The 26,250-nt window shown below is 44.8% G+C and overlaps 1 long non-coding RNA gene across 1 annotated transcript; it reads right to left on the bottom strand.

Annotated features, from left to right (window-relative positions):
• Nucleotides 1-2,767: 2,767 nt before the first annotated feature.
• LOC143964185 (uncharacterized) lies at nt 2,768-10,472 on the bottom strand. Its single transcript, XR_013271089.1, has 3 exons — nt 10,391-10,472; nt 3,245-3,310; nt 2,768-2,855 (listed from the first exon to the last, which is right to left on the bottom strand). It is a non-coding gene; the product is annotated as an uncharacterized LOC143964185 (long non-coding RNA).
• Between the last annotated feature and the right edge of the window lie 15,778 nt (nt 10,473-26,250).

Here is a 26,250-nt window from a genome sequence, read left to right as displayed (position 1 = left end):
GAAATGTTATCCAATGACAGAGAACGCACACCAGCAAACCTACTGTATTGTTCCTCTGAGATTTGGATTCAGGTCAAATTCAACTCCAATCCCAATCCAATATACACTGTATTATCAAAAGTATTGGGACACCTGCCTTTACACGCACATGAACTTTAAGGCATCCCAGTCTTATGCCGCGTACACAGAAAATGTTCGATGGGAGCTAGTTGTCGGAAATTCCGACCGTGTGTAGGCTTCATCTGCCTTTTTTCATTGGAATTTCCGACACACAAAATTTGAGATCTGGATCTCAAATTTTCCGACAACAAAGTCCTTTGTCGGAAATTAGGATTGTGTGTACACAATTCCGACGCACAAAGTTCCACGCATGCTCAGAATCAAGCAGAAGAACCGCACTTGCTATTGAACTTCACTTTTCTCGGCTCGTTGCACGTCACCACGTTCTTGGCGTTCGAAATTTTCGACAACATTGTACAACCGTATGTGTATAAGAGGCGTTCGAGTCAACATCCATCAGAAAAAATCCAACAGATTTTGTTGTTGGAATGTGCTATCGTGTGTACGTGGCATTAGTCTGTAGGGTTCACTATTAAGTCGGCCCACCATTTGCAACTATAACATCTTCAACTCTTCTGGGTAGGCTGTCCACAAGGTTTAGGAGTGTGTTTATGGGAATGTTTGACCATTCTTCCAGAAAAGCATTTGTGCAGATGACAGTTGTTGAGTAATCCTTTATTAAAAAATAAAAAACTGTGCCCCCCCCCCCCCCATGTAGATCCGTCATCAATCACGCTGCCTGTTGACCCGAAAAAAAAAATGCTTCCGCCATCATGGAGGAGCTATGCCCACTGCAGGCTCCTCTGTTTGACAGTTCTTTTATAGGGAAGGGGCAGGGTCACCTGTCTACATCACCTGGCGGCACTGCCCTCCTTCTGACGTAACAGACCAGGGCATGCTGGGTCTGTGACGTCAGAAGGGGCGGTGCCACCAGGATTTTAAGGTGAACCCCACACCATTTTTTTTTTTAAACGGTGTGTGACACCCCCCCCCCCAATCTATACCAGATGCCTATCTGAGCATGCAGCCTCGCAGGTCAGGAAGGGGAGGGGGAGCAACCCCTTTCCCTCCATCCTTAACTATACCAGAATGTTCTCACAAGCACCTTGTCCCCATGTTGAGGGGACAAGGGTCTCTTCCCAACAACCCATTCTCCAGGGACTTAGCTCTCGAAAAATATATAAAGTTTGGGGTTCTTCTAAGTTTAGCGTTATTTTATTTTGTTTTTATTTTTATTTATTTTTTATTTGAATATCTGCACTGATACTTTTAAATAGTTGCTGTGTAGGAGGGGGATATATACCATTTGTTTAGGTGCAGAATATTTGGAGTATAATTTATAGAAGTTACCAGACAGCAATACAAGCTTATTGTCCACCTACCAGTTTCCCTCAGACGTGTCTGCTCCTCGGCCATGTTCTTATCTGTGCAGGATAAACCAATAATAGGAAATGTTATCCAATGACAGAGAATGGACATATCTAAACTTATCTTACCTCTGAGATTTGGATTTAGGTCAAATTCCACTCCAATTTCAACCCAGATTTTAACACTAAAATATATATTTTTCAAATTTCTTCAATTTCAACCCATTTTGAATTCCCCATCACATCTGTGGTCAGAAAATTTGCACCGACCCACATATACCATCTAGTTTATTAATAAATAATAGAATTCAAGTTTTTATAGTGAAAGGTTCTATTAATGTTACAGTGAACAAAGACTGTGGTAATCGTTTGGTGAAGGCCATTTATTGTTCCAGCAATACTGCATCCCTGTGTACAAAGCCAGCTCCATAAAGACACAGTTTGACCAGTTTGGTGTGGAGAAACCCGAATATCCAGCCCTGACCTCAACCCTACTGAACACCTTTGGGATGAGTTGGAACTGAGCCAGGTCTTCCCATCTATCATCAGTACCCGACCTCATAATTAGCAACAAATTTGCACAGACACCCTCCGAAATCTTGTGGAAGGCCTTTCAAGAAGAGTGGAGGCTGATACAAAGGGGGCAACTCATTTTTAGCAGTCATGGTTTTGGGATGGGACGTCCAAGAAGCTCATATTGGTGTGATGATCAGGAGACCAGAGACTGTTGGTCAAGTATTGTAAGCCCATACTATGCCAACTTCAGGTCAAAAGGGGCTCCAAATCCAAAATTCTCATGGTAAACCTTTCTAAAATTTCTTTATTCATAAAGTTTAAAGAAGTCCAGCCTGGGCTTATTTGGCTGGGCTTCTCCTAAGAGTCACAAGAGTGCAATTTGTTTGGCACTCCTATGACCTGTTTTCAGGTCTGAAGTCTGCTCTCTGCTGACGTCTCCTCGATCAGTCCAGGCACAGTGTCATGCAGCCTTCGGAAGTCTGGATCCGCCAGGTGCCTGGACTGATCTCAGTCTCAGCCTCTCAGCAAGCCACTGAGAGCCTGAGACGGCCACCCTCCACCCCTCCACAGCTCAGCACTCCGGGAAGCATGGAGGAGCAGAGTAGGAGAGCTGATGATTGACCGTCACCAGCTCTCCTCTCAGGGAGCTGAGAGAATCGAGCCATCGGTGGTGTTCCATCGTTCAGTTCTCAGCATAGAGACGCTGGGGGACAGATGCAGCATCGGGCCGATGCTGCATCCACCTAGGCAAGTATGAATAGGGAACAAAAAAACATACTTCTCCTTTAAGACTGTAGCTTTAATACTCACAGGAGGTGAACAGGATACCTATGAAGACAATCAGAACAAGGAACAGGAAGACGAGAAGGATCATCAGGATCAGTATAAGCCGGGTTTGTGTATTTTTGTCAGCTGAAATAATCATAGACAGTTGTGAACAAGCCTGTAGCCATCAACTGTTATAGGAAATTCTCATCCGTACACAACATTCCAACACTATCTTAAACAATGTTATACATATATATTCCCAGCATGCCATGTTGTATCTCTAGCCAGTTGTGCTGAGTGAATGTGACATTCATGTCAGGTGCTGCTGAGTTGTCCATATTCCTCCAGAACCTTCATCAAATAAATAGCATAGGTTTATAGAGCCAAGAGTACATCATTTTAGTAAACAGTAAATGTCCTATCAATGGAGGTGTGTGTCCTCCGATGGGGAGTGTCCTCCAATGATGAGTGTCCTCCAATGTGCTCCAATTGAATAGGACAGAAAGTCATACCTTGTTATAGTAACAGCTCACCTTTGGCTTCGGCATTCTTCTTCCTCCATAGATCAGGATCAAACAAATTGCCATATACGCGGTTCTCTGAGGACAAACATAGATGTGAAAGAACAGCTCCTGGCATTGTGTGCAATCAGTATGGTGTCCACTGTAAGTTCTTAAAACAACATGTTTTAATGCACAGTATAAAAAGATAAGATAGAAGAGGTCTACCAGTATTTTTTTTTTTAAATACTACACCGAACACACAGAATACAGTGTTTATATCATCACAAACCCATTTCATTTTTGTTCTCTTTATGTTAATTTTTCCATTTTATATACATATGATTTGACACTCTTTTCATCAATTTTATTTGTATTTGTTTCATGAGTGTTTTTCTTTTTAGGCTTTCTTGTACAATTTTACTTTAGATTTATCAAAACCCTATAATATGAGGTCAGACCTAAACACTTTCAATTGGAATGCAATCAGGCAGGTCTTCACATTACATAGTTGAAGGTAAATCCAAAAGAAATTGAAGAAGAAAATTGTATGATGCATGGCCAGCCTAAAGCCTTGTAAACATGATCAGATTTTCTGCGGACAAAACCTCTGACTTTTGTGCAAAGGCGTGTGCATGGATTTTGTCTTGCATACAAATGGCAAGGAATTGTCGGCCAACAAACACCAACGGGGTTTTTTAGCTCATTAGTGGCACCTTTTGGGCTCCTTCTGCAAATTTTGTGTTAGTAGAAGTTTGGTGAATGTTGATTCGCGCTTTTCATTTAGCGTTTTGCGCTTTTCAGTTTGTTTGTGAACGGCCGTCCGTCAGCCAGACATGTTGCGGAATCAGAGAAGATAACGTGTTATTTATTATTGGCCTTGGAGTTATTGCTTTAACCCAAGTCCAGTCCAGGAACAGGAGGAGGAGGAGTTCTTTGACCAAAAATTGGTTGCTTTATTAATCGTGACCAATTATGTCATATGCCTTTGCTGCGGGAGCTCCAGGAGAATAATACAGATAATTTTCGGAATTATCTCCAGATGACGGACCCCTGCTTTCACCATCTCTTGGCATTGGTGACCCCCTATATTAAGAGGCAGGACACGTGTATGAGGCTTTTGTTTTATTTTTTTATTTTATTTTATTTTTTGGTTGAATAATGATTTGATTTGGTATATTTTCTATATATTTGGATGCATAGAACGTACTTTTTGGTTAAGTTCTATTGGCAGATAGCATGTCTAATTTTATTTGTTTTCTTTTTTTAATGCACAATAAAAAAATTGTGTAGAATAATACTCGGCTATGTGTTTTACTTCAAATGACAGTTTGGGAGTAGGCAGTCACATTTTAAAAAAATACAATGTAAAATTTACAAGGGACACCAACATAGTTGTATCTTTGATCTTAAAAACAACAAGATAATGGTGTTGTGGTAACTTGTACCAAAAAAAAAGCATAATAATATTATTCTTGATATCACTAGAAAAAAAAAAAAAAACTTTGAAAATTTGTTTGCAATAACTCCATCAGTATCACCAGCAAAGCAGCTTCATTATTATCCCCTTAAAGAAGAAGAGAATTGTGCGCTGCATTTCCAGATTTCATCATTTTCCACGTCACGAATGTTATTTCTCCCTTACGAACGCTAGTTTACAAGACCTACCGCTTCCGGCTCGTCTTTGCTTCTGAGCATGCGTGTTTGTACTTTGGACTTTTGTCCGACTAACTCGTTTACACACGCTCAGAAAATCCGACAACAGGCCACGGAAAATTTGAGAACCTGCTATCCAACATTTGTCCGTGGAAAATCCGACAACCATTGTTCGATGGAGCGTACACACACATGTACATGTGTAGTGCTACCCCCTGCAAGAGCCGCTGATTACTGGCTCCCCTATCCCTGCACAGCCAGGCAACACGCATCTCCAACTTGCATTGAGACACAAGTAATCAGTCCATGGGATTGTTTTTGTTGTTTTATTGGGGGAAACAACTTGGATAGGGTATAGAAATTATGGGATGCTCAACTTGACTTAAAGAAACATCAGCCGAGGACAACTTTCTTTCCTGTGTACAAAAATGAAGATCCTGGACTGTACTCCCTCCGGAATAATCTCAGTCTCTATGGATCAGTGACAAGGTCCTTTATGGACCAGGAGCTCTCAGTCCCCTTTAGAGAAATAGCACAAAGTTGCAAACTGCATGCAGGAGTATCATGTCTCCTCAGTAGAACTTCACTCAGTTCTGATGCTTGGACATTCTACCAGCCCACCGAGCTGCCTTGCCAACTAGCCCACCTAGATGCCTTACCAACTAGCCCACCTAGATGCCTTGCCAACTAGCCCACCTAGATGCCTTGCCAACTAGCCCACCTAGATGCCTTGCCAACTAGCCCACCTAGATGCCTTGCCTACCAGCCCACCTAGCTGCCTTGCCTACCAGCCCATCTGGCTGCCTTGCCTACCAGCCCATCTGGCTGCTCTGTAGAACACCCCAAGGCAATGGATTGGTATTTAGTTCAATGCTGTCCCTGGAAAATATGCTACGTCTGGCATCCTCTCCCTTTGAATGCCCCTGAGTGTGCTGAGGTACTCTCCTTTGCTCCCCGCTGCACTGGGCAAGACTTTTGTTCAGGACTCCAATTGAACAGATCTTCCCATGCCAGCCCAGATGTTCAAAGTTTTGGAGATTCCTCTCTTATGTCCCGTACACACGATTGTAATTTCCGACAACAAATGTTGGATGTGAGCTTGTTGTCTGAAAGTCCGACCGTGTGTACGCTCCATCAAACATTTGCTGTCAGACTTTCTGCCAAACAAATGTTGGCTAGCAGGTTCTCAAATTTTTCGCCAACAAAACGTTGTTGTCGGAATTTCTGATCGTGTGTACACAATTCCGATGCCCAAAAGTTCATGGATGCTCGGAATCAAGCAGAAGGAGCCACACTGGCTATTGGACTTCCTTTTTCTCGGCTCGTCGTATGTCTTGTACATCACCGCGTTTTCACGTTTGTAATTGTTGGCGAACATTTGGGTGACTGTGTGTATGCAAGACAAGTTGGAGCCAACATCCTTCGACCAAAAATTCACAATTTTGTTGTCAGAAAGTCCGATCGTGTGTGGGGGGCATTAGGCCTACTCTCCTTCCTTTCCTCAGCTTCTGCCTAGAGGCAGAGCTCCCAGACCTAGGGTCTCTTCCAAGGCCACACGACAGCAACCTCAGCACTCCCTTTTCCATCCAACTCCCCTGCTGGTCAGGCTCCATCATTTTTAAGGGCCGACCCATCCACCATGGCAGGACCTTTTGCCTGGCCAGATTCCCTTAAGTATGCAGATAGAAAACTCCTGGCCTCCACCAACAAACTTCCAGAAGCTTCTCCACACCTCTATATCCAGGGGGAGGCACCAGAGACCTGCTATGTAGAGCCATCCAGCCTGGCCTGCAGTAACCCGACCAAATTACACAACTACCATGAGCCATAACTAAATTTACGTACGCAAGTTGTACACTAGAGTGTGCTACACTTGTTTTCTGTGTGAAAGGGAGCATAATCTTAAGTTATTGGCCTATATTCTCCCCACCTAATGGATATATCAGGAAAATACTTTAGTATGGTCACTAGACAGAGCTGATGATCATAAAAAATACATACTTAGTTACTATGATCATTTTCTCCATCTAGTGGCTGTAATGCTATATGTTCCTGATTCATTCATTTGATCCGAAGATTAAAGAGCCTAATAACATTTGCCCCCATTTACATAGAACACATCTACAATGAAGCTGTTTTTTTTTTTTTTTTTTTTTTTAGTCACCCCTTAGGCTATGTACACATGATCGGACATTCCAACAACAAAATCCATGGATTTTTTTTTGACAGATATTGGCTCAAACTTGTCTTGCATACACACGTTCACACAAATGTTGTCGGAAAATCCAAACGTCAAAAACACGGTGAGGTACAAGATGTACGACGAGCTGAGAAAAATTAAGTTCAATAGCCAGTGCGGCTCTTCTGCTTGATTCAGAGCAAGCGTGGACTTTTGCTTGTCGGAATTGTGTACACACGCTTGGAATTTCTGACAACAAATCTTGTTGTGGGAAAATTTGAGAACCTGTTCTCAAACATTTGTTGTTGGAAATTCCGACAGCAAATGACTGATGGAGCCTACACATGGTTGGAATTTCCGTCAACAAGCTCACATTGAACATTTGTTGTTGGGAAATAATATTGTGTGTACGGCCCATAAGTGTCCATATACCCCATTGTCTCCAAACCCCCCGCTGGCTGTTTATTACTTGTAGCCAGCACTCCCACCTCATGACCAGGCTTGAAAAAGGAGGCATGTCCCGAAAAACACATTGCCGGGAAAGTGGACACTGCTGCCGCTCTACGAGGCTGCTGCTCAGCAACACGGATGCCGCCTGTACCACCAGCCTTTACCCCTGGGGCTGTTATTCAAGCCCACCACTGGCCATTGTAGTGGGGAGGAACGTCTCCCTGGGCGTTGTTATCTGCACCACTCTTTTGGAATCTTGTAAGTGCATTTGATGCTTTTGATAGTGTTGCCCCCTTCTTAATGTGCTAGGTTAATGCACTGTGCTTGTTCCCTATTCTGTTTCAGATTATTCCCGTGTATTACCATTGACTGACTTGCTGTATATTGAGATCTTCGGTGGATTGTCAGTTTGGAGTTGGAGAACTTTGAGGCCAGTGTTTCTGTCTGGAGCATCATATCAGCCATCAGAGAGATCTGCGACCATTAGGCATATAGGAATGCGTGCGCAACACTGCGCGAGTGGACACACGAGTAGGTCCACCACAGGTACTTGGGCCTAGTGGACTATTTAACCACGTCAATACTGGTAAAGTAAATTTAAAAAAACGTTGTTTCTGTAAAAAAATTTTACAAATAAATAATCTTTCTTCATAAATTTTGACCAAACTGTATTATGCTACATTTCTTTGGTGAAAACAACCCAAATGCGCATTTATTATTTAGTCTGTAGGAAAGATATAGAGTCCACAAACTATGGGATATACACTATATTACCAAAAGTATTGGGGCACCTGCCTTTACACACACATGAACTTTAATGGCATCCCAGTCTTAGTCCGTAGGGTTCAATATTGAGTTGGCCCACCCTTTGCAGCTATAACAGCTTCAACTCTTCTGGGAAGGCCGTCCACAAGCTTTAAGAGTGTGTCTATGGCAATGTTTGACCATTCTTCCAGAAGGGCATTTGTGAGGTCAGGCACTGATGTTGGATGAGAGGGCCTGGCTCACAGTCTCTGCTCTAATTCATCTCAGAGGTGTTTTATCGAATGGAGGTCAGGACTCTGGCCAGTCAAGTTCCTCCACCCCAAATTCGTTCATTCATGTCTTTATGGACCTTGTTTTGTGCACTGGTGCTCAGTCATAGAGAGAAAAGTTGTTGTGAGACTTTAAAGGTGCCAGAAAATAATGAATACAAAGATTCAAATATACATAAACAAAATGACAGTAATTTTATTATTACAAACAACATGTATTTAAAAATGTTTGTTATGCTTTAAAACAAACAGACATTGAATACAACTTGTCTCTTGAAACATCATTGTACAAAGCATTTGTCTTGTCACTTGGAGATAACAATTTTAAGAATTATCCTGACATGTTTCGCCACCATGGGCTTCCTCAGGGGATATATTTGTGACAAGAGATGTTTTACCAGCTCAATCCCCCTTGTCTCCAGCCAGGAGTCAGGGAAGGGGTGGTGAACACCATTGGGGATACACAGGGAGGCCAGAACAGCCCATAGAGACCAAAAGCAAACACTGTTGAAGTACAGCTGAGCCAAGGATGCCGGATGCAGAATATGATCTTAATTGTCAAACTTGAAGACAAGTACTAAAATGCTTTCATGTAGCTCTAATTAAGTGTGGTCACCCCTGGATTTCTGACCTGGCGCTCAGTCATGTTGGAACAAGAAGGGATCATCCGCAAACTGTTCTCACAAAGTTGGGAGCATGGAATTGTCCAAAATGTCTTGGTATGCTGACACCTTAAGAATTATTTTCACTAGAAATAAGGGGCCAGGGCCAGGGCCAATGCCTGAAAAACAGCCCCACACCATAATCCCCCCTCCACCAAATGATTTGTACCAGTGCACAAAGCAAGGTCCATAAAGACATGGATGATAGAGTTTGGGATGGAGGAACCTGACTGGGCTGCAAAGAGTCCTGTCCTCAACCTGTTAGAACACCTTTGGGATGAATTAGTGCAAAGACTGCGAGCAGGGCCATCTCATCCAACATCAGTGCCTGACCTCACAAATGCTCTTCTGGAAGAATGGTCAAACATTCCCATAGATACACTCCTAAACCTTGTGGACGGCCTTCCCAGAAGAGTTGAAGCTGTTATAGCTGCAAAGTGTGGGCCAACTCAATATTGAACCCTACGGACTAAGACTGGGATGTCATTAGAGTTCATGTGTGTGTGTAAAGGCAGGTGTCCCAATACTTTTGGTAATATAGTGTATATCTAAAATAATTATAGACAGACAATTGTGAACAAGCCTGCAGTCATCAACTATTATTTATTTATTGTATTTATTTATTTCAGGTACTTATATAATGCTGTCAATTTATGCAGTGATTTTACATGTACATCCATATCCGTCCCTGCCCTCAAAGAACTTACAATCTAAGTTCCCAAACTCACATTCATACATACACATACTAGGGCCAATTTTAGACAGGAACCAATAAACCAACCAGCATGTCTTTGAAGTGTGGGAGGAAAGCGGTTATAGGAAATCCTCATCCATACACAATGTCATTCCAGCCCAATCCTAGACAATGTGGTTGGCTATTCCCAGCATGCCATGTTGTATCTCTAGTGAACTCTGCTGAGTTGTACAGAATCCTCCATAACCTTCATCAAATAAATATCACATTTAGGTATTGGTCTTCATACACCAATCATTGGACCAGTAATGAGCTCTCTTTCATTGGCTTATGTGCTCCAGATAAATAGAGCACTTCTTAATAGTTGCACGATTTTTAGAGCCAAGACTACAAAATATTGGTGTTAATAAAAGTGAATGCCCTATAAATGGAGGCGTGTATCCTCCTATGGAGTAGGACCTGAGGCAGAACAGAAGGTTGTACCTTGTTAGAGTAAAAGCTCACCTTTGGCTTTTGCACTTTTCTCCTGTTTCTGTAGACCAAGATCACACATATTGACGTACGTATCTTCCTCGCTAGAGTTCCCTGAGGACAAACATAGATGTGAAAGAGCAACCGTTGGCATTTTGTGCGATCAGTATGGTTTACACCAGGGGTGTCAAACTCAAGTTCATTGCGGTCTACATCAGCATCATGGTTGCCCTCAAAGGGCCGGTTGTATCTGTTAGCCCTTGTACACACGGTCGGAGATTCCGACAACCAAATCCGTCGGATTTTGTCCGGCGGATTTTGTCCGAAACTGTTGCATACACACGGTCGGACGAAGTTGTCGGAAAATCCGATCATTCAGAACGTGATGACATTATTTCGTTACGAAAGGACTACATTCAGGCTAGCAGCCAATAGATTTGATGTAGGAATTTGATCTGAGCATGCGTGGCACTTTGTCCGATCGGAATTCTCTACACATGATCGGAGTATGTCCGATCGGAGCATTTTGTCGGAAAATATTTCCGGCAAGTTGGAAAATTTGGTCCGATGGATATTCCGACGGAAACAGTCCGATGAGGACCACACACAAATTTGTTCCGATGGAATATCCGACAAAACACTCCGATCGGACACATTCCGTCTGAATCTCTGATCGTGTGTTCAAGGGCTTACACTATATAAATGTATTTACTCTTTATTCTATTAAATAACTGCCTCTGCATTTGAATATTTCATGTATTGAATGTTTCAGTATTAACTTAAGACTAAGCCCTTGTACACACGGTCAGACATTCCGATGGACAATCTCCGATAGGACCGTGTTGTTGGATAATCCGACTGTGTGTGGGCTCCATCGGACTGTTTCCATCGGAATATCCGACGGACCAAGTTTTCCAGCTGGGCTATAAAATTTTCCGACAACATGATCCGATCGGACTTTGTCCGATCATGTGTAGAGAATTCCGATAGGACAAAGTGCCACGCATCCTCAGATCAAATTCCTAGACCAAAGCTATTGGCTACTAGCCTGAACGTAGTCCCGTCCTAACGAAATAACGTCATCACGTTAAGTACGATCGGGTTTTCTGACAACTTTGTCCGACTGTGTGTATGCAACAGTTTTAGACAAAATCCATCGAACAAAATCTGACGGATTTGGTTGTCGGAATGTCCGACCGTGTGTACAAGGGCTAAAGCTATGAAGGGCATGTGCATGAATTCATATACCATATAAAAAGAAACAACTGATCAATATACAAGGTGAATAAATATAAACGTGAAATCAAAATGAAAAAAAAAACGGTATGCAGTGCATGAATTCAAAAGATAAGCCTCTATCCAGTGAAAAAAGTGCATGAAGATTCATCAACATAAGGTGTATATGAAGTTTATCATAGGTAAAACTGTAAAGTGCTCTGCGCTTGTGCAAATTCACTAACACTCACATATTATTGTGCCGTGTTCCTGGCGCTATGAAAGATCTGCCAGTTGTGTGTAGGCGCCACTGCTCCTTGGGTCATGGAGCCAGCATGCGTTCCAATCGGCAGAAGTGACGACAAAACATAACCGAAGGGCCCCTATGCGTTTTTCCATCTAGACATCATCATCAGGAAGGGCATGTAGATGACGAAACGCATAGGGGCAGGCTTTTAGGTTACATTTTGTCACCACTTCCTCCAATTTGAATGCACACTGGCTCCAGGACTGACAGAGCAACGGCGCCTACACACAACTGGCAGATCTTTCATAGTGCCAGGAACACGGCACAATAATATGTGAATGTCATTCTATTTGCTTTTAAGATTGTTTTTAATAAAAGGGATTATGCTATGTCTGCTTTGTGATTGTTTCCCTTTCATGATCTGGAGTACATGAGAGGATTCCCATGCCGTTGTGTGGACACACATCCATTTAAAAAGTATTTTGCAGACTTTAATGCCCTGTACACACGGTCGGACTTTCCGTCAGTATTTTCGACACACAAAGTTTGAGATCTTGTGCTAGACAATTCTGACGCACACAGTGCCACGTAATAAATTACGAGATGAATGCTATTGGCTACTGGCCTCTTTATAGTCCCGTCATACGTGTTGGACGTCATCTCGTTCAGAACGATCAGATTTTCTGACAACTTTGTGCGACTGTGTGTATGCAAGGCAAGTTTGAGCCAAAATCTGTCAGAAAAAATCTGATGGATTTTGCCGTCGGAATGTCCGACCGTTTGTACAGGGCATAACAGGTTTTCTTCTAAGCCCACGTACACACGGTCGGAGATTTTGCCAACCAAATCCGTCGGATTTCGCCGGTAGGATTTAGTCCGACGGATTGTGTCCGAAACTGTTGCATACACACGGTCGGGCCAAGTTGGCGAAAAATCTGATCTTTCAGAATGTGATGACGTTATTTCGTTACGATGGGACTACATTCAGGCTAGTAGCCAATAGCTTTGATGTAGGAATTTGATCTGAGCATGCGTGCCACTTAGTCCGATGAAAATGCTCTACACATGATCGGATTAGGTCCGTCCGGCCCAGTTGGTTGGGAAATCTTTCCAACATGTTGGAAAATTGGGTCGGAAGGAGATTCGGACGGAATCAGTCCGATGCATACCACACACAGTCGGATTATCTGACGACACGGTCCGATAAGACTCATTCCGACAGATTCTCCGACCGTGTGTACAAGGGCTAAGATTTCCCCATATGTGGCTCCATCCATCTTCCCATCAACTCTGATCAGCTTCTCTGTCCCTGCTAAGGAAAAGCATCTCCAAAACATGATGCTGCCACCACCATGTTTCACAGTGGGGATGGTGTGTTCAGGATGATGTGCTGTGTTAGTTTTCCGCCACACATATCATTTTGCTTTTAGGCCAAAAAGTTCAAATTTGGTCTCATCTGACCAGAGCACCTTCTTACACATGTTTCCTGTGTCCTCCACATGGCTTCTCACAAACTGCAAACAGGACTTCTTATGGCTTTCTTTCTTTTTTATTGTATGTTTATTAGGTTTTATGAAGCATACAAAGCAAAAAGTATGATTCAGATGTAAGAAACAAAAACAAGATATGACAATGAACACAAAAATAAAAGAATAAACAAGACATAAGAAAATATTAATACATCATGGCTTAGTTCTCTTAAAGTGGTTGAAAAACCCTTACAAACCACTTTGACCTACAGGTAAGCCTAGATTAAGGCTTACCTGTAGGTCCAAGCAATATCTCCTAAACCTACACGGTTTAGGAGATATTTGCCCGAAAACGGGCACCGCTGTCTACGGCGCATGCGCCGTAGACAGCGGCGCGCAGGCGCACTGAGCGCGGCATTTCCAAGAATGGAGCTGCCGCGCGTGTCGACTCCCATGCACATGCGTGGGAGTGAAGTTATCGCGGCTTCGCCGAATGACAGCGGCGGAGCTGCGAGACCCCACCAACAAGATGGATGCGGCGGACTACAGGGGACAGCGGCGACTTCGCTGGCTCCTGTGTCAGGTAAGTGACACATAATGGGCTACTATGCGATGCATAGTAGCCCATTATGCTTTGCCTTTGCAGGGAATGAAAGAGGAAGTAAACTCATCAGGGTTTACGTCCTCTTTAACTGTAGATACAGAACATAAAGGGACTGGATGGAGAACAACTGATACGGGTCACATTTTTTTTTATACACAAGAGATATTGGTCTATGAATCCGTGAAAACTGATTTAGTGCTATATTCAGAGGCACCCTAGGCCTTCCCAACTTTATTAAACCTTGGCAAAGAGCTGTCTATCATTGCAGTCAGGCATTCCATCCTACATATGTCAGCTATGGCCAAAAGAAATTGCATGAAAGTAGGGGGAGATGTAGATAGCCAACATTGAGTTATTGCACATTTTGCCATTAATAAAATGAAAGCCATCAATCTCCTAGCAGCCCTAGTAATTATTGGAAAAGGAAGACCTAATAGAAAATGTATGGGGTTTATAGGAATAGAGATAGCCAAGACCTTGTGTAAATTGTTTTGAACTTGTGCCCAAAAGGGTTTGATACCAGAACAATGCCCAAAAAAATATGGTAATGATTAGCCATAGCTTCACCACATCTCCACCATTGAAGTCTATGGGACTCGAACGTTCGAAATGGAAAGTGCTAATTTTAACGGCTAATATGCAAGATACTGTCCTAAAAAGGGTTTGGGGACCTGGCTCCTGCCTCAGGGGACATGGGTCAATGCAAAAAAAAGTTTTAAAAACGGCCGTTTTGGCGGGAGCACTGATTTTAATGACGATTAAAGTGAAAAAAAAGTGAAATATTCCTTTAAATATAGTGCCTGGGGGGTGTCTGTAGTATGCCTGTGAAGTGCCACGTGTTTCCCGTGTTTAGAACAGTCCCTGCACAAAATGACATTAAACGGAAATAACACCATTTAAAACTGCTTGCGGTTTTAATGCTATATCTGGTTCCTGCAATATGGTTGAAAATCATTGATAAAAATGGCATAGGTAGCCCTCCCTGCCCATTACCAGCCCCTTTGGGTCTTGTACGCATATTAAGGGGAACCCTGTACCCATATTAAAAAAAGGAAATGCGTGTGGCCCCCAGGCCCTATATACTCAGAACAGCAGTATACAGGCGGTGCAAACAAGACAGGGACTGTGTAGGTTTGTTGTGTTAAGTTGAATCTGTTTGTAATTTTCAACTGGTACATTTTTAAAGTGTAGCTCCAGTCAAAAAAACTATTTTTAAGCTTTTTGGAAAACATAGGGAAGGGTTATCACCCCTGTATAATTTGTTTTGTCGTCCATCTTTTTTCATCTCACTTGCTGCTGTCTCCTTGCGTTTGCAAGTAGGAGATGTTTGTAAGTTGGATGTTTGAAAGTAGGTACCTGCCCTATATGCTCTGCAGAAATGGCGGAACAAGGTGTTGGTTTTGCCACAACATTGTAAGCCCTCAAAGTGACTCTTGGTGGGCGCTGGAGCGCCCTGCTGTGAACGATTATATCAAGAATTGTAATTACATGCCATTGTTGAACAGTGGTAGAAAAATTGACCTTTGGTGGTTGTGGTGCTGGTGCCACAACACTATAAGTCCTCACCGTTACTCTGGGTGGGCACAGGAAGGGGCCCTCCTGTGAAATATTATATCAAGAATTGTAATTACATGTCCCTGTTAAACAGGGGCAGAAAAATTGGGCCTTAGGCACTGCTGCTGGTGCCACCACACTGCAACCTCTGCCATATACTCTAGTTTTATTGCAGGAATTAGCCCTGCTGCAAAGCATTGCATCAAAAATTGTAATTAAACGCCCCTGTTAAACAGGGGCAGAAAAATTGGGCTGCTGGCATCACCCAGAACCAAAAATGTTCTTCCAACATATCAGCGGAGGAGGAAGAGGATAGACAATCAACATAACAGGACAGTCACTCAGCATCAGTATAGGCAGTCTTGAAGGGATGTGGTATTTCAAAAAAAATTATTCGGTTACATCAGCTTCAGGTGCTTGGTAGCTGTGGGTGATCCAAGACTGATTCATCTTGATGAAGGTCAGTCGATCAACTGATTCGGTGGACAGGCGCACCCTGTGATCAGTAACAAAGCCACCAGCAGCACTGAAGGTGCGTTCCGAAAGAACGCTGGATGCAGGACAGGCCAGTAGCTCAATTGCATACTGTGCAAGCTCTGGCCAGTGATCCATCCTCAAGACCCAGTAAGCCAGAGGATTTTCGGTGGGAAAGGTGTCCAAGTCTGACCTTGCCCCTAGGTATTCCTGCACCATGTAAATTAGACGCTGGCGATGTATGCTGGAACCAATCATACCTTGGGGCTGCGGACTAAAAAATTGTCTGAAAGCATCAGTCAGACGGCCACCTTCTCCACCGCTCCTTCTGACCGATGCCTCAGCAACACGTTGTCCAGGACCAGGAGTTTGTGACCTCCCAGTCTCTGGGAACGCGTTGCACAGACCTTTCTGCAAGGCCTCCCGGAGATGTCTCATCCTCTGCTCCCTCTGCGATGGCAAGATAAGGTCAGCAACCTTACCCTTGTACCGTGGATCAAGGAGAGTGGCCAGCCAGTAATGGTCCCTCTCCTTGATCCGAAGAATATGAGGATCCTTCCGCAGGCTTTGCAGGATCAGGGAGGCCATGCAGCGTAGGTTAGCTGAGGCATTTGGTCCGGAGTCCTCTGGGTCACTAAGGACAACATGATCCGCAGCTACCTCCTCCCAGCCACGTACAAGTCCACGTGTTTCTTGGGACTGTAAATCATCCCTATAAGACTGCTGCTGATGCTGATGCTGAGTGCCAGCCTCCACCTCCATGCTGACACAATCATCCTCCTCCTCCTCTTCCTCCTCCTCATCCTCTTCCTGTGTGATGGGTGGCACAGCAGGAAAACTGTCTGGATAAAGGGGGCCTTGAGAGGCAAGGAAGTCCTCCTCTTCCTGCCTCTGTTCTGCCTCAAGTGCCCTGTCCATTATTCCACGCAGCGTATGCTCCAAGAGGTGGACAAGAGGTACAGTGTCACTGATGCATGCACTGTCACTGCTCACCATCCTTGTGGCCTCCTCAAACGGTGACAGGACAGTGCATGCATCCCTGATCATGCCCCACTGGCGTGGTGAGAAAAAACCAAGCTCCCCTGACCCTGTCCTGGTGCCGTAGTCGCACAGGTACTCATTGATGGCCCTCTGCTGCGTGTGCAGCTGCTGCAGCATGGCCAATGTTGAGTTCCATCTGGTGGGCATGTCACATATAAGGCGGTTCTTGGGCAGGTTCAACTCCTTTTGGAGCTCAGCCAGCCGAGCACAGGCATTAAATGATCGGCGGAAATGCACACAGACTTTCCTGGCCTGCTTCAGGACATCCTGTAAGCCGGGGTACCTGCCCAAGAACCGCTGCACCACCAGGTTAAGGACGTGAGCTACACAGGGCACATGGGTCAGTTATCCCTGTCGGAGGGCGGAGAGGAGGTTGGTGCCATTGTCGCAAACCACCATTCCTGGCTTAAGCTGGTGTGGCGTCAACCACCTCTCGGCCTGCCCCTGCAGAGCTGACAAAACATCCGCCCCAGTGTGGCTCCTGTCCCCCAAACAAACCAGCGCAAACACGGCATGGCATCTTTTTGCCTGCGTACTTGCGTAGCCCCTGGAACGCCTACGGAGCACCGCTGGTTCTGAGGACAGAGCATTGGAAGAGGCCATGGAGGAAGAAGAAGAGGAGGGGGTGGAGGAGAGAGGTGTGTCACAACCAATAGTAGCATTTTGGAGGCGTGGTGGAGGAATAACCTCCAACACTACTGCACCTTGTCCTGCATCCTTCCCAGCAGCCAGAAGAGTGACCCAATGGGCCGTGAAAGACAGGTAACGTCCCTGTCCATGCCTGCTGGACCATGAGTCAGCGGTAATATGCACCTTACCGCTGACCGCCCTGTCCAGCGAGGCAAGGACATTGCCTTTCACATGCCGGTAGAGAGCCGGAATCGCCTTCCGTGAGAAAAAGTGGCGTTTGGGGACCTGCCACTGAGGAACCGCACATTGTACAAACTCACGGAAGGGGGCCGAGTCTACCAACTGAAAAGGCAGCAGTTGAAGTGCTAGCAATTTAGCCAAGCTAGCATTCAACCGCTGGGCATGTGGATGGCTGGGAGTAAACTTCTTCCGCCGGTCCAGCAGCTGGGGCAGGGACATTTGCCTGCTATAATCGGATGTGGGTGTACCACTAGCAGAGTTCCCGGAAGCACTTGGCTGTGACACACCTAATTCTACACCTTCATTCCTCTCAGAGCAGGTTTCAGAGAGGACTGAAGGTCTAGTGGGGTTGGAGATGCCAGCTGATGAGGAGCAAGGAGAGGTCCGCTTTGTTCTTTGGTGTGGGTCTTTGAGGTACGCTTTCCAACGAGCTGCATGGCAGGTCAACATATGTCTGGTCAAGCATGTGGTGCCCAAGCAGCTGATGTTTTGGCCAGGTGAGATACGCTTGAGACATATGTTGCAAATAGCAGCGGTGCGATCTGATGCACTCGTCTCAAAAAAGGCACACACCAAAGAACTTTTAGAATAACACGCAGAGGCAGCGCTCTGCACAGGCGGAGCTCTGCGGTGTGATTCAGTCGGTGTGCTGCCCCTAAGCTGGCCCCCGGAGGGCATCCTGCCTCGTTGGACATGTGCCTCCTCCTCCTCCTCCTCCCTCCTTCCAGGCACCCACGTGGAGTCAGTGTCCTCATCATCCCCTCCCTCTTCATCGCTGTAGCAAACCTGGCAGTATGCTGCAGCTTGTGGAACATGACTGCCAGTTTGCTGTCCTTCTTGAGCATCCCCTCTCTCTGCGCTCACGCTACTGCCTTCCTCTAGCTGAGTGTCATCATCAGAGCCCACCAAACACTGGGCATCCTCCTGGAGCATGTACCCAACACTGTGCTCAAAGAGTTCAGGAGACTCCTCAGGAGGACGTGGTGGGTCTGATGATGACATTGAGAGGAGGGAAGACGATGCGTTGGCAGCTGCTTTGCTACTACCCTGAGACTGGGTGAGAGAGGATGAGGAGGATGAAGAGGGCTTGGTCATCCACTCTACCAAGTCCTTGGCATGTTGCGGTTCAACATGTCCAGCTGCCAAAAAAAAAGGACAAGCATGTCCCATGGCCACGTGCTGATGACAATGCACCGCGTCCACAACCAGCACTGTTGTCTCTAGACATAGAGCCTGCTTGCCCTCTTTTATCGGCTCGCGCCTGTCTGCCTCTCCTTGCTGGCCTTGCAGACATGGTAATGGCCTGAAGGGAGTTGGGTAAAACAGCAGTTGGGTAGTTTATATTGTGCTGGAGGCACACAACACCCACTAACTCCTGCAGATACCTTTTTTTATAGAACACCAGAGATAAAGGGGTATATACAGATGTATACTGTGCTGTGCTGGAGGCACACACAACTTCCAATAACTCCTGCAGATGGCAATTGGGCTCAAATAGAGAACAGCTATGTAGGTGGATTATAGCGGTATGTACTGGGTACAGAGCACGCAGACAGCACGCACTATCTCCTAACATTACTGACTGCAAGCTCTATTATTAAAGATAGATCACTAGCTATATAGGTGAGGTGAATATCGCGGTGTATACTGCGGTCAGGGCACGCAGACAATAACCAGAAAACAGCAGAGATAAAGGGGTATATACAGATGTATACTGTGCTGTGCTGGAGGCACACACAACTTCCAATAACTCCTGCAGATGGCAATTGGGCTCAAATAGAGAACAGCTATGTAGGTGGATTATAGCGGTATGTACTGGGTACAGAGCACGCAGACAGCACGCACTATCTCCTAACACTACTGACTGCAAGCTCTATTATTAAAGATAGATCACTAGCTATATAGGTGAGGTGAATATAGTGGTGTATACTGCGGTCAGGGCACAGACAATAACCACTACACAACAGCAAGATAGGAAATCAGCCAAAAACGATCGGTGTGTACTGTGTTGAAGGTACACAGAACACCCACTGCTTCAGATGCCAACACACTACACGAGGCCGCCTCAATGGTGGCCTTATATAGTGTGGGGCGTGCACTACACAGCCTGAGCTATGATTGGCCACAGGCATCCTGCCTGTGGCCAATCATGGCTCTCCCCGCTGCTGGTGCTGCGATTGGCCAAGCATGCGGGGGTCACAGTGCATGCTTGGCCAATCATGAGCCAGCAATGCACTGCGCCATCGCAGTGCATTGTGGGCCGTGAGCGCCACGCGAATTTTGATGCGAACGGACCAAGTGTTTGGATTTCGCCGAACGGACGAACAGCCAATGTTCGAGTCGAACATACGTTCGACTCGAACACGAAGCTCATCCCTAGTGGCGAGCATGGAGAAGAGAGTACTTGTACATTGCTTCCAAATCAACAAAGTAAATACCATCGGGCCTAGGCATACACTTCCCAATTGAGACATACTGTATATTTGTCAGAGGATGGCCATAGCATGTAGCAAGGGTGTGCAGGGGAAATAACCCACATTTAAATTTCAGACTATCTGTTCAGGGCATATCTAGACGTCCAGGAGGCAATAGCCCTTAAAGCAGGGTTCCACCCAAAAATGGAACTTCCGCTTATCCTGTTCCCCCCCTCTGGTGTCATATCTGGCACCTTTTGGGGGGAGCAGATACCTGTCTAATACAGGTATTTGCCCCCACTTCTGGCAATAGATCACCGCACAATCTGTGGTGATTTATGCCATGTCCGGACTGGTGTCTAGATATTTCCAGGAGTGGAGAACGGCCTTGGAATAGGAACGGGAATCTGAAGATCCTCTTCAGGTATTGGTGGAAGACCTAAATTGCGAATGAACATCTCGCTTTCTTGAAGGTCATTGAGTACTGTGCCCCATCTCTGGATGCAGAAAGTCAAAAAGGAAAACCCCTTCGATAGGGGACTTGATGATTTTGTAGATGCACAATAACAGGGCGTAGGTTGCTCCTTTTTTTCTAGAGTGATGGACAACAGGTCACTGAAGATTTAAATCTTGGTGCCTTTAAATTAGTCTTTTATTGAGTGTGGCTATAGTGAGAGCTTTTTTGCTTTTGTAGTAGTGGAAATGGACAATGATGTCCCTGGGATTGGCACCTTGAGGTGGTTTAGGGGCCAGAGATCTATGGTATGGTGTGTCAGAGTAACAAATATGTCCAAGAGGTAGGGATGTATTTCCTTATCTTTGACAGATTCAGGGACCCCACAGATCCGCAGGTTTTGACGAGGTTCCCTATTTTCCAAATCCTCTTGCTGCATCTGAATTTGGGAGACTATATGTTTACGGGCACGGGCAGGCATATTGGCGTACAGGTACGTTCAGTTTTAAATGCCACCTTGCCATCGGGTCGGGACCCCCGTGAGTCCGGTCGCAGGTCCCGTGGACTCGATCGCCGCGGGCATACCCGCGATCGTCTCACGGGGTGGCTGAATGAGGAGATGCCGTTGTGAACAGCATCTCCCCATTCTGCCTAGCAACAAGTGACGCTGATCTCTGCTCCATGTGATTGAAGCAGAAATCAGTGTTCACTAACACAAAATCCAGCCCCCCACAGTTAGTAACACTCCCCTAGGAACACTTAACCCCTACACTGCCACCCACTGGTTAACCCCTTCACTGTCAGTGTCATTTACACAGGAATCAGTGCATTTGTATAGCACTGATTGCTGTATAAATGACAATGGTCCCAAAAATGTGTCAAAAATGTCCAATGTGTCCACCATAATGTCGCAGTCACAATAAAAATCGCAGATCGCCACCATTACTAGCAAAAAAAAATATTAATAAAAATGCCATAAAACTATCCCCTATTTTGTAAACGCTATTACTTTTGCGCAAACCAATCAATAATCGCTTAATGCGTTTTTTTTAACAAAAATATGTAGAAGAATACGTATCAGCCTAAACTGAGGGAAAAAAAATGTTTTTATATATATTTTTGGGGGATATTTATTATAACAAAAAGTAAAAAATAATGCGTTTTTTTCCAAAATTGTCGCTCTATTTTTGTTTATAGCGCAAAAAATAAAAAACGCAGGGGTGATCAAATACCACCAAAAGAAAGCTCTATTTGTGGGGAAAAAGGACGTCTATTTTGTTTGGGAGCCACGTCACATGACTGCGCAATTGTCAGTTAAAGCGACGCAGTGCCGAATCGCAAAAAGTGGTCTGGTCTTTGACCAGCAAAATGGTCCGGTCTGAAAGTGGTTAACAATGCTCTGGGTTAGATTCTGAAGCAGAGTGTGCAACTTTAAATCCAGAACCTCCACAGTCACCATCGCCACAGCTTCTAGCTGCAAGGATGAGTGTGCCTCGCCTAGGGACCTTTCATCGTCTGAAGAAGGATCGTTGAGCACCGACTGATCGACGGGCTCTGCTGAATCCTCTGGACTACCTGAGACCGGGGATTGCGGCCTACGCAGGAAGCGCTCCATGAGCTGGTAAGGCCTCAGCTCAGCGCGAACTGTGGTAAGTTCTTCTGATAGATGTGTTTTTGGTCACCGATTCTATCCATGGGATGCCTGGGTGCTTCCGGAAATGAATTACAGGGCTCCTGGTGCTGTAGATGCGGCTGTAGAGGAGCAGTAGCCTCGGAAAAAGAGAAGAAGGCCGGAGCTCAGATCTTACACGTCTGCCATCTTACAATCCATGCATGCGCCCCCTTATGGCTTTCTTTCAACAATGGCTTTCTTCTTGTCACTCTTCCATAAAGGCCAGATCTGTGGCATACACGACTAATAGTTGTCCTGTGGACAGATTCTCCCACCTGAGCTGTGGATCTCTGCAGCTCCTCCAGAGTTACCATGGACTTCTTGGCTGCTTCTCTGATGAATGTTCTCCTTGCCCGGCCTGTCAGTTTAGGTGGGCGGCCATGTCTTGGTAGGTTTGCAGTTGTGCCATACTCTTTCCATTTTCGGATGATGACTTGAACAGAGCTCCGTGAGATGTTCAAAGCTTGGGAATTTTTTTTATAACCTAACCCTGCTTTATACTTCTCCACAACTTTATCCCTGACCTGTCTGGTGTGTTCTAGACATGTGCATCGTCAATAAATTAGTTTTGTTTCGTTCCATTCCGCTTCGTATTAGCCATTAATTCGTATTTCGTAATTCGTGTCCGAAATTCAATTTGGATTCATACAAAATACTAATTTTTATTAGGTTTGTTAACTTTTCGTAACAATTACGAACGTTCGTTATGATGAATTTAAAAAGCAAAAATATCTTTCTCAATATGGCAGTCATCGACTCATTATGCTCATTATGAGGGGGCTTCCACCATTCCTGTGATGTGCTGTGCTGACTTCCTGGGGCTGTACCCCTCCTGTGCTCATTATGATGGGCTCCCACCATCCCTGTGCTGTGCTCATTATGATGGCCCCCCACCATCCCTGTGCTGTGCTCATTATGAGGGGTTCCCACCATCCCTGTGCTGTGCTCATTATGAGAGGCTCCCACCATCCCTGTGCTTTGCTCATTATGAGGGGTTCCCACCATCCCTGGGCTGTGCTCATTATGAGGGGCTCCCACCATCCCTGTGCTGTGCTCATTATGATGGGCCCCCACCATCCCTGTGCTGTGCTCATTATGAGGGGCCCCCACCACCCCTGTGCTGTGCTCATTATGAGGGGCACCCACCATCCCTGTGCTGTGCTCATTATGAGGGGCTCCCACCATCCCTGTGCTGTGCTCATTATGAGGGGCTCCCACCATCCCTGTGCTGTGCTAATTATGAGGGGCTCCCACCATCCCTGTGCTGTGCTCATTATGAGGGGCTCCCACCATCCCTGTGCTTTGCTCATTATGAGGGGTTCCCACCATGCCTGTGCTGTGCTCATTATGAGGGGCTCCCACCATCCCTGTGCTGTGCTCATTATGATGGGCTCCCACCATCCCTGTGCTGTGCTCATTATGAGGGGATCCCACCATGTCTGTGCTGTGCTCATTATGAGGGGCTCCCACCATCCCTGTGCTGTGCTCATTATGATGGGTCCCCACCATCCCTGTGCTGTGCTCATTATGAGGGGCCCCCACCACCCCTGTGCTGTGCTCATTATGAGGGGCACCCACCATCCCTGTGCTGTGCTCATTATGAGGGGCTCCCACCATCCCTGTGCTGTGCTCATTATGAGGGTCTCCCACCATCCCTGTGCTGTGCTCATTATGAAGGTCTCCCACCATCCCTGTGCTGTGCCCATTATGAGCGGTCCCAGCATCTCTATGCTGTGCTCATTATAAGGGCTCCCCACCATCCCTGTGCTGTGCTCATTATGATGGGCTCCCACCATCCCTGTGATGTGGTCATTATGAGGGGCTCCCACCATCCCTGTGCCGTGCTGACTTCCTGGGTTTTTAACTTCATCATAACGAATAATCATAATTATTATGACAATAATAAAAAGATATTAATGAACATTCTTATTTTATCTGATTCTGAATCTCCCATTGACTACCAGTACCAGTCTCCCACTCCCATATTAAAAAAGGTAATTTTCCCAACCCTCACTCAGCAGCAGAAGAAAACCTCTGATTGCTCAACAAAACACCAGTCACCTTTACGTTGAAATTACGTTGGAATTCGGATCCGAAATTCGTCAACAAAATTTTGTATTTTGTATACAATTCGGAAGCATAGAAATTCGTATTTCGGATGCTTTCCGAATGTGTGAATTTTCCAAAATGTTCGATTTGCACGAAACGAACCGGTCATGTCTAATGTGTTCCTTGGTCTTCGTCTTTCTGTTTTTTTTTTTTTTTTTTTCACTAAGGTTCTCTAACAAACCTCTGAGGGCTTCAGAGAACAGCTGCATTTACAGTGAGATTAAATTACACACAGGTGGACTCTGTTTACTAATTAGGTGACTTCTGAAGGCAATTGGTTACACTAGATTTTAGTTATGGGTATCAGAGTACAGGGGGCTAAATAGAAATGCACGCCATACTTTTCACATATTTATTTGTTAAAAAAAAAAAAATTTAAAACCATTTATCATTTTCTATTTAATTTTTTTATTAAATTTTTTACATATTCTACTAAGGTTTTTTTTTTTTCACTTTGCATGAGTGACACCTACAACATATATTTTGTTAGCAAAATATTGAATTTATTCTCCCATAAATATATTTTAATTGATAAGCCTAATACACCAAGCGTTCTGGGGAAACCCATTTCCCATAGTCAATACGGCAATCGAAGACTCAAAATGGCACACTCAAATAAGGAAAGTGAGATGTCACCATGTGGGGCAATGACACTGGTGTAGTTCTAAGTACATGATGATGTCGTTATACAGGAGACTATAACAAAGAAGAGGATGGAGCAATAGTGTATATTTCGCTATTTACATATGCCCCCCATGCATTAGGCACTATTGTTTTGATGGATGGAACACTTTTGTACACCTTAAAATTTGATTGATTTGTTGATGTGAGTATTCATTTTAGAAATCCAGAACAAGAATATACAGTGGTGTGAAAAAGTGTTTGCCCCCTTCCTCATTTCCTGTTCCTTTGCATGTTTGTCACACTTAAGTGTTTCGGAACATCAAACCAATTTAAACAATAGTCAAGGACAACACAAGTAAACACAAAATGCAATTTGTAAATGAAGGTGTTTATTATTAAAGGTGAACTATGTAACAACAATACTGCGCAGTGGTCGGCGAAAGAGAAATAAGGATAAGCTGAAGGCTGCTAACACGCTAAAATTGGGATCTTTTTAGCTGGGAAAAGTGTCAAAAATATAAAGTGTAAGCGCCCAACTTATATGTATCTAACTCTTAAAGTAATACAACAAAATACAAACGTATGTGCACACATGTGTGGCAAATGAGTGTAGTGTGACCCCAAAAGAGATGGGGATAATACTGGTATATATACCAAAAAAAATTGATAAAATAAAAAGTGACAACCTGTAAATGTGTGCTTAAAATCAATTGAAAACTGTATAAATGCTTATCCCTGTGAAGAGAAAAACAAAACAAAAAACAATCAACATAAACACATAGAAATATAACTAGTAAAGGTGATAAAGTCCATAATGAGACGTGCAAGATATCAGTCCCAATGTGCTACGGTATCAACCGAGATCCTGTGTTGTTGTGACCAAAAAGATGTTCCACCCTGTGGAGCTCCCACCACCTTACGAAGTGCAGGCTTACCGGATGAATATGACCCAAGCAGACATACGCCTCAGGGGTCAACAAGAGCTTGTAATCTCGGCTAAAGTAGTCCCAAATTAGGTGTTCCAATCATGCCACATACGATTCATACAGACGACTGGGTGTAATCACTGTTTTTCATATACATGGACAACTCCGACAACAGCTCAGGCATGGAAGATGAAGAAACAAAGCCAACATGGCATAATAA

Source organism: Lithobates pipiens, unplaced genomic scaffold (assembly GCF_037356315.1).
Source record: "Lithobates pipiens isolate NorthernLeopardFrog02 unplaced genomic scaffold, aLitPip1_a1.2 Scaffold_8, whole genome shotgun sequence".
NCBI lineage: Eukaryota > Metazoa > Chordata > Amphibia > Anura > Ranidae > Lithobates > Lithobates pipiens.
The sequence above is the reverse complement of the archived record's forward strand: the minus strand, read 5'-3'. Positions and strand labels throughout refer to the sequence as shown.